Source organism: Poecilia formosa, unplaced genomic scaffold (assembly GCF_000485575.1).
Source record: "Poecilia formosa unplaced genomic scaffold, Poecilia_formosa-5.1.2 Scaffold720, whole genome shotgun sequence".
Taxonomy (NCBI): domain Eukaryota; kingdom Metazoa; phylum Chordata; class Actinopteri; order Cyprinodontiformes; family Poeciliidae; genus Poecilia; species Poecilia formosa.
This window is the reverse complement of record NW_006800659.1, coordinates 44,877-52,164: the sequence shown is the minus strand read 5'-3', so window position 1 is coordinate 52,164 and position 7,288 is coordinate 44,877. Positions and strand designations below refer to the sequence as shown.

The 7,288-nt window shown below is 39.1% G+C and overlaps 1 protein-coding gene and 1 long non-coding RNA gene across 4 annotated transcripts in view; both read right to left on the bottom strand.

Annotated features, from left to right (window-relative positions):
- LOC107834683 (excitatory amino acid transporter 3-like) overlaps positions 1–7,288 on the bottom strand; it is a 109,421-nt gene that overhangs the window by 59,305 nt on the left and 42,828 nt on the right. The window lies entirely within an intron of this gene.
- Positions 3,983–4,192, bottom strand: LOC107834686 (uncharacterized). The gene is made up of 2 exons (XR_001660497.1): positions 4,157–4,192; positions 3,983–4,103 (listed from the first exon to the last, which is right to left on the bottom strand). It is a non-coding gene; the product is annotated as an uncharacterized LOC107834686 (long non-coding RNA).

Sequence of the window (7,288 nt, the reverse complement as noted above, 5' to 3'; positions counted from 1 at the left end):
GGGGCAGATTGGTGGAGACGCTTTAATGACATGACTACGGACAACATTAAGGCCCGATTGATGCACACGCACATCCGCTGATCTGAAAACAGGCTTTGTTCTTTGGTTTCAATGTAGAGTATTTAATTATGCTGTATAATAATTGTAAAAACTAAAGGTAACTACTTCACGGAAATCACGGGTTATTTTCGGAACGCAACCTCTAAGAAAAACAAGGGTTCGCTGTAAATATAGTGTTTACTTCATTTTTTTTCTACAGCAGGAGAAGTTTTGTCAAAAAAGCGTAACAGACTAAATTCTAAAATGTTGTTAAACCTTTTTTTAAATAAAAATTTGTGGAAAAAAACAAACAAACAAAAAAAAAACAGTCCATGCATCCTCATTCCAAACACACTCACATAAATTTTCACTTTATGGTACATGTTCCCATTATTTATTGACTGTATATCAAATATTTTATATTTAACTGAAGATATGACATAATACAATATATAATATTCAATAAAATACAAAGACTTAATTAAATCTTATTGTATAGACTAGGTCATCAAATCACTACGTTGCCTGTAGGAATTTTTAATGTCCAGCAGGTGTCAGTATTGAGTGACAGAGTATCGACACAGAATCGATACAGTTTTGCTATGTGTTGAAACGATACATGACGCCTCATCTACCCATCACTCACTAAGTGGATGTTTTAATGAAGAAAATCAACCAACAAAAAATCCAAAATCCAAGGATAGAAGAAAATCCAAAAACAAAACAAACTGGAAACACAAGGGAACAACAGGTAATCCAGGGAGGGAAACATGGGTAGTGACGATCAGGGTGACAAGACAGACTAGCGAGTTGTGACAGAGGAGTTTAAATACTGGGAGGTAGTAAGTGGAACAATGGACCTAACAAGATGAGATAACTGGTTGCAGGTGTGAATAGTTTTCACAGGAGCTAGCTGATGGGAGGGGAGAAGATGACACGAGGAAGCTAAGGAGTTAAACTGGGGAAAAAACAGAGGAAACACCAGGGACCTGAAAATATCTCTAAAACGAAAGAAAACACTAATACCAAAGAAAACCTGATAAACTAGAAGACAAAAAGACAGGAGGGACAAACATAAACAGAAAGAAGGCTGATCTAACAATAAGAACTAGGGGACAGAGAGCTATAGAAACTAGAAGATCTGAGCAAAGAGATAGCCTAACTAGAATTACTAAAGAAAGACTAAAAAACCATAAAGTGACAAAATAAGATCTAGAAACACTACAGAGGGAACTATAATGATTAAATACAAATAAACTAAAATCACTAAAGAAGCTTGACGTAGACTCAGAGATACAAGAAAAACAGAACCTAAGAAAAAAATATACCTAACTAGAAACACTATGAAGGGATGATAAGGAAAACAACAAGGCAATTGTAATCACACTAAATAACCTCAAATAATAAATGTGAAATGACCGTGAAGGGCTAACCTAAAATGAACTAAAACATAATGATAAATAAGATCAAAACCAAACCCAAAAATCCAGAGTCCTGACAGATAGTTTAACTGATGGTAATCAAAGATGATAAAATATCTATTTGATCTTTTCTGTACTGGAACACATTACAGGAAATCATGAATTTTGTCTCACCTTATAAGATCCTGCAAGATCACATGCAAGACAAAGGTTGACACACCCTTTTTGTCACTGTGTAAGTCATGTTCTAACACACCAGGCTTGATTGTGAGAGCCAGAAACATTCCTGCAACACAAAGTATCAGGCAGGATGTCAAAAGCAATAACACAGAACAAACAATAGCGGTCTTCATAAATCTATCTTAAAATCTGCTACCCATGATAAATTTACCGAGAATTACGGCTATTGAGGTAGAGCCACAGACGAAGGTCCCTGTGATGATAGCTGTTTTCCTGGACACTCTGGTGTTTAATCCAGTTACTCCTGAGAAAAGAGAGCATATAATCGCATGTTTTAATCAACATATATACAAAAATATCCTCAAAAAGATGAGTGAGCATCTTTTCAATCTATCTCTATAACAATTATAAGTTAAATATATCAAGTATCTGAATTCATATTTAGTTTGCCTGCAACCACGCTTGTCACAATGAGGGATACAGCAAACATCTTAAGCATGTTGATAAGCATTTCCCCTGGTACTTTGATCCACTCTTTCAATTCTTCAGTTACAAGAGTTGTAGCCCTCAGCAGAAACCCAATGCCAAACCCTGTAGGGCAAAAAAACAAACAAAAAAACAACAAAAAACATTCATACAAAATAGATATGAAAAAAAAACAAACTTCATCATGTAAAAACCTTAAGAAGTAAATGGGAGTCCTTCATAAAAATAGTAAATGATACATTTTGCAGACATATTTTCTATATTTTTTCAGTTTGTCTATAGGCAACATTGCACCCTAATGCTGAATATTCAAAAGTTATATGTGTTGTAATAATTTGTTAAATATTGTGTTTTCACTGTAAAAACAAACATCTACAAACCATCCATCAGTTTGTGAACTGAGCTACTGAAATAAAAATAAATTTTCAGTAATCTCCTTATTTACTGAGCTTCACTTTAATGCATCCAAGATCACATGTAAATTTCAAATTTTAACATTTTACATCTATGTTAACGAACCACACAATAAAACTAACCACAGAGTAACAAAATGCCATGTTGCCATGGTGATACAATGGTTCACGATGAAATGACTGCAGAACAACTCCCCCTACAATCTTTTGTTTAATACTGCTATTTCATAAATGGAAATGCTGGGGACAATATAAACAGCTTCCACAATCATGATATAAAACAGATTAAAAGATGAAAGGATCAACAAACTCCCATAACAATAAGTATATATTTTTTAAAACTTCACACCTCCCTGGTTCCCTCTCCTTGGGCTGCCATCTTATCGTGGTGGAGGGGTTTGAGTGTCCAATGATCCTAGGAGCTATGCTGTCTTGGGCTTTCTGCCCATGGTTGTGTCACCCAAGGCAGACAGGTCCTAGGTGAGGGACCAGACAAAGTGCAGCCTGAAGACCCTTTTGATGGACGAGAACTTTGGATTTGGCGTTCCCTCTCTGGGGAGCCACTCTGAAGCCAGGCCTGGAGATGGGGCACGATGGCGAGCGACTGGTGGCCGGGCTTCTACCCATGGAGCCCAGCCGGGCTCAGCCCGAAGAGGAGACATGGGACCCCCTCCCATGGGCCCACCACCTGTGAGAGGGCCCAAAGGGATTGGGTGCAATGTGGGATGGGTGGTGGCCGAGGGAGGGGACCCTGGCGGTCCAATCCTCAGTTGCAGAAGCTGGCTCTTGGGTCGTGGAATGTCACCTCTCTGGTGGGAACTAGTGTGTGAGGCGGAGAGGTTCTGGCTAGAAATAGTTGGTCTCACCTCAAAGCATGGCTCTGGTTCTGGAACCAGTCTCCTTGAGAAGGCCTGGACATTCATTCCACTCTGGAGTTGCCCAAAGTGAGAGGCGCCAGGTTTACCCCAGTGAACGAGAATACTGCAAGTTACCCCTCAATGGAATATATAGTAGTCAGTCCCAGTGACCGTTTCATTCAAGGTCTAGCCAATGTGCTTCCTGAGTAAAAATCAAACGACAAACGCGGCCCAAAGCGCCCCCCCCCTTCCCACCCCGCTCAACAGTTTCAGGCAACACAAGTGATACACGTGAGGGGCCCGGTCATTGGCCCCGCCACCCGGCCCGACGCTGACTTGTTCCGCTAGTACGGACCACTGACAGTCTCATACCTTATTTGGAAACGGGACCATTGCAATCCGGAAGTGAAGGGGGCGCTATTTCCTATACTTTCGTTTTTATTTTCTTTTGAAATCTGGGATATATTTTCACCTTTAGGAAGGAGTTTCAATCTCAGAGTGTATTTGAACTTCTTTCTTTTATCCTTTTATTTACTTTAGCGCAGCTCACAGTTTTTAGCAAATTCTGTAGCTTTCGGTTTACTTCTAAATCTGCTCCTTAGTCGCATCTTTTCGGGCTTGCTACTGCCTCTAGTGGCGTGAGGGTGGTAACACAACTTATATACTTGCATTACTAAACCAGAATACCGCAACGTATTTATTATTTTCTATTAATTCTGGCATTACTGGAACAGTAAAAGATAAATTATCTTATAAAAACTTTTTTTTTTTTCATTTTCCTAAGGATGTAGAGCTAATTAAATGACAATATTTTTATGCATTATAAACAATATCTATATATCTCCATCAATTATAGAAGGAACAAAAGACAAAAGGAGACATGAAAAACAACATGATCAACTATAATAAAAATACCATTCGCAATTTATACAGAAGAAATTTAATTGAGCAAAAGTCAATAACAAACTAATGAATTAGGTACAGAAGAATAATAACCCAGGTTGTTACAACCAGGGCTGTTAAACAGATATTAGCAAAAAATATTTTGTTTTTACAGTGCCATGTATATTATTGAGAAACTTTTTGTTGGTAGAGTCTTATATATAGGAAAAAAATAAGATGAAATTAATCAATCAGCGAGGACATTTTCCTTTGACTCTAAATCGATAAATCATATTCATGAATCACATTATTACACGGCCCATCTGTGGCGACGATACAAAAAAAGTAGTCTGCAGAAACTTTATGTGGTATACAATGATGGCATGAGGCTTCTACTCAAAGTGCCTAGATGGAGTAGTGCTAGCCATATGTTTGTACATAATGCTGTTTCCACATGTGCAGCTGTGCTCAGGAATCTTATGTATAAATGCATGTGTAGATTATCGGTGTCATGCAATAATATAATTGCAATTTTAGTAAATCCTGCTTTTAGTACAGTGAGACTCTTGTCAAGATTATAGAATCATTGGCGTCATCATTTATTTGTGACTCGGTGAATAATACGTCATGTTTATTTTTAATTTTCTCTTGTTTTTACCTTTTTACCTTTTTTGTGTCTGGAATAAAGATTTAATTAATTGATTGATTATCAACAATTTGTGAACAGAGCAAAACACTTAGCATGCTATAGGTAAATGTTATTTAGTTTTGTAAAGAATAATTATTGCAATGTCAATAAATGACATCTAATAGATGTTCCTAGTTACCAGAGGGACACAGTAACACCTTCATGAGCTCAAAGGTTCAAACTGATGAATAATGAGAATGGACGTTCTCTGCTAAAATATTTCTTGCCATCTTTCATGTTCTTTCAGCAAACAGTTCAGACAGAGTTGTTTTAGGTTTTACCACTATTTACCTGCTGTTATTCCTGCCATTGAAAGTATTCTTAAAAGATTCTGTTAGTCTGCAGCTCATGTGACCAAATCAGCCAAGGAGATAAAATGTTAAAACTTGAGTTAAAATGTTGTTTCAACTTGAATTGAGTTAAAACTCAAGTTAGAATGTTTAGTTTTAACATTTAACTCAACAACCTCTACCTAACTAGAGGTTGTACACAACCTCAAGCTGGGTAACCCTAAGGTCTTCATAAAAAGTAGAGTGTCTGAGAATAGTTCTTAAAAATATAGTCAGTGTTTTCAGCAAAGTTGAGCTGGCTGTCCAGGAATGACTTGAGGCTTTTAAAATTTGCCACAATTTCAACAGGTTGGCCATCAAGTGAAACTGGAATCACTGTCAGGTTTTGTTTATCTCATTTAATTTGCTCTACTGCCTTAAGAAAATGAAAAGGTATGTTCTTTTGTGAGGGAATTTATCTTTTACTGTTCCAGTAATGCCAGAATTATTAATAATAAAGACTTTGTGGTATTCTGATTTAGTAATGTAATTAGATTAGTTGTGTTACCACCCCCACGCCACTACAGGCAGTAGCAAGCCCGAAAAGATGCGACTAAGGAGCAGATTTAGAAGTAAACCGAAAGCTACAGAATTTGCTAAAAACTGTGAGCTACGCTGAAGTAAATAAAAGAATAAAAGAAAGAAGTTCAAGCACATTCTGAGATTGAAACTCCTTCCTAAAGGTGAAAAAATATCACAGATTTCAAAAGAAAATAAAAACGGAGGTATAGGAAATAGCGCGCCCTTCACTTCCAGATTGCAATGGTCCCATTTCCAAATAAGGTATGAGACTGACAGTGGTCCGTCCCCGCCCCTTTCTGTTTGCTGCAGCGTGGTCGTTCTCCTTAGAGGTAGGGTGAGGAGCTCGGTCATCCGGCAGGGATTCAGAGTAGAGTTGCTGTTCCTTCACATCGAGAGGAGTCAGTTGAGGGGGCTTGGGCATATGGTTAAGATGCCTCCTGGACGCCTCCCTGCTGAGGTTTTCCGGGCACGTCCCACCGGAAGGAGGCCCTGGGGAAGACCCAGGACACGCTGGAGGGACTATGTTTCTCGGCTGGCCTGGGAACGCCTTGGGATCCTGTGGCTGGAACAAGTAGCAGGGGAGAGGGAAGTCTCGTCCTCCCATCTTAAGCTGCTACCCCTGTGACCCGACCCCTGGTCCTCTTGTCACTTCTCTGTTACTTTCTCGTTCCATTTGTGTTCACTTCGTGTCTCCTTGCTGGATTCCTTCCATTGGATGTTTGGTTTGTGTTTCTGCGCTAGCTTCCGCTGGGATGATACCAGAGGACAGAGAGGAATGGATGATGTTAGTAATGATAGGAAGCAGAGAATTGAGACAGGGTTTGACGAGAACTGTAGGAAAAAGTTTGGACTGGCTGGAAGACGGTTTACACTGGCAAAAAGCGTCAGCAATGTCAGCAGCGGAGGGGACAGAAGTTCAACAGTCATGCATGAAGAAGAGATGGGGCCAAGGTTATTGTTTATAGAAAGAACCTGGAACAAAGTTCAGGAGTGTACCAAGGTGCACTGGCTGGGTTTTCAAGGGATTGAGGAAATCAAGGATATTGGTGAGGCCATTATTACGGATGCAAAGAAGGTCATCTGGGTCAGAAGTATGAACAATGGTGAAATGGTCAGCAATGTGTGATAAAACAAAAATTTTTAATATAACAGAAAGAGTGGGGCCATAAAAGTTTGGAGGAAGAGCAATGGAGTTTAACATTAAAAGAGAGCAGCAAATAATCAGTAAAAGGAAGATCATCAGGAGAAGTTCAGAGGAGTAAATCCAGACAGAGCAGCTTAAAAGGTCCAGTGTGTGTCCTTGGATGTGGATCCAAGGACACACACTGGAGGAGGAGAGATCAGCATCATCAACGTGAACGATAAAATCCGTATGACATTCGGTGAGAGGGCTTAGAGATGGACAATCAGAGCAGCAAAGTCTTTCTTAAAAGAGGTAGACAGCCCAAAGGAGAGGAAGGCAGGCATATGT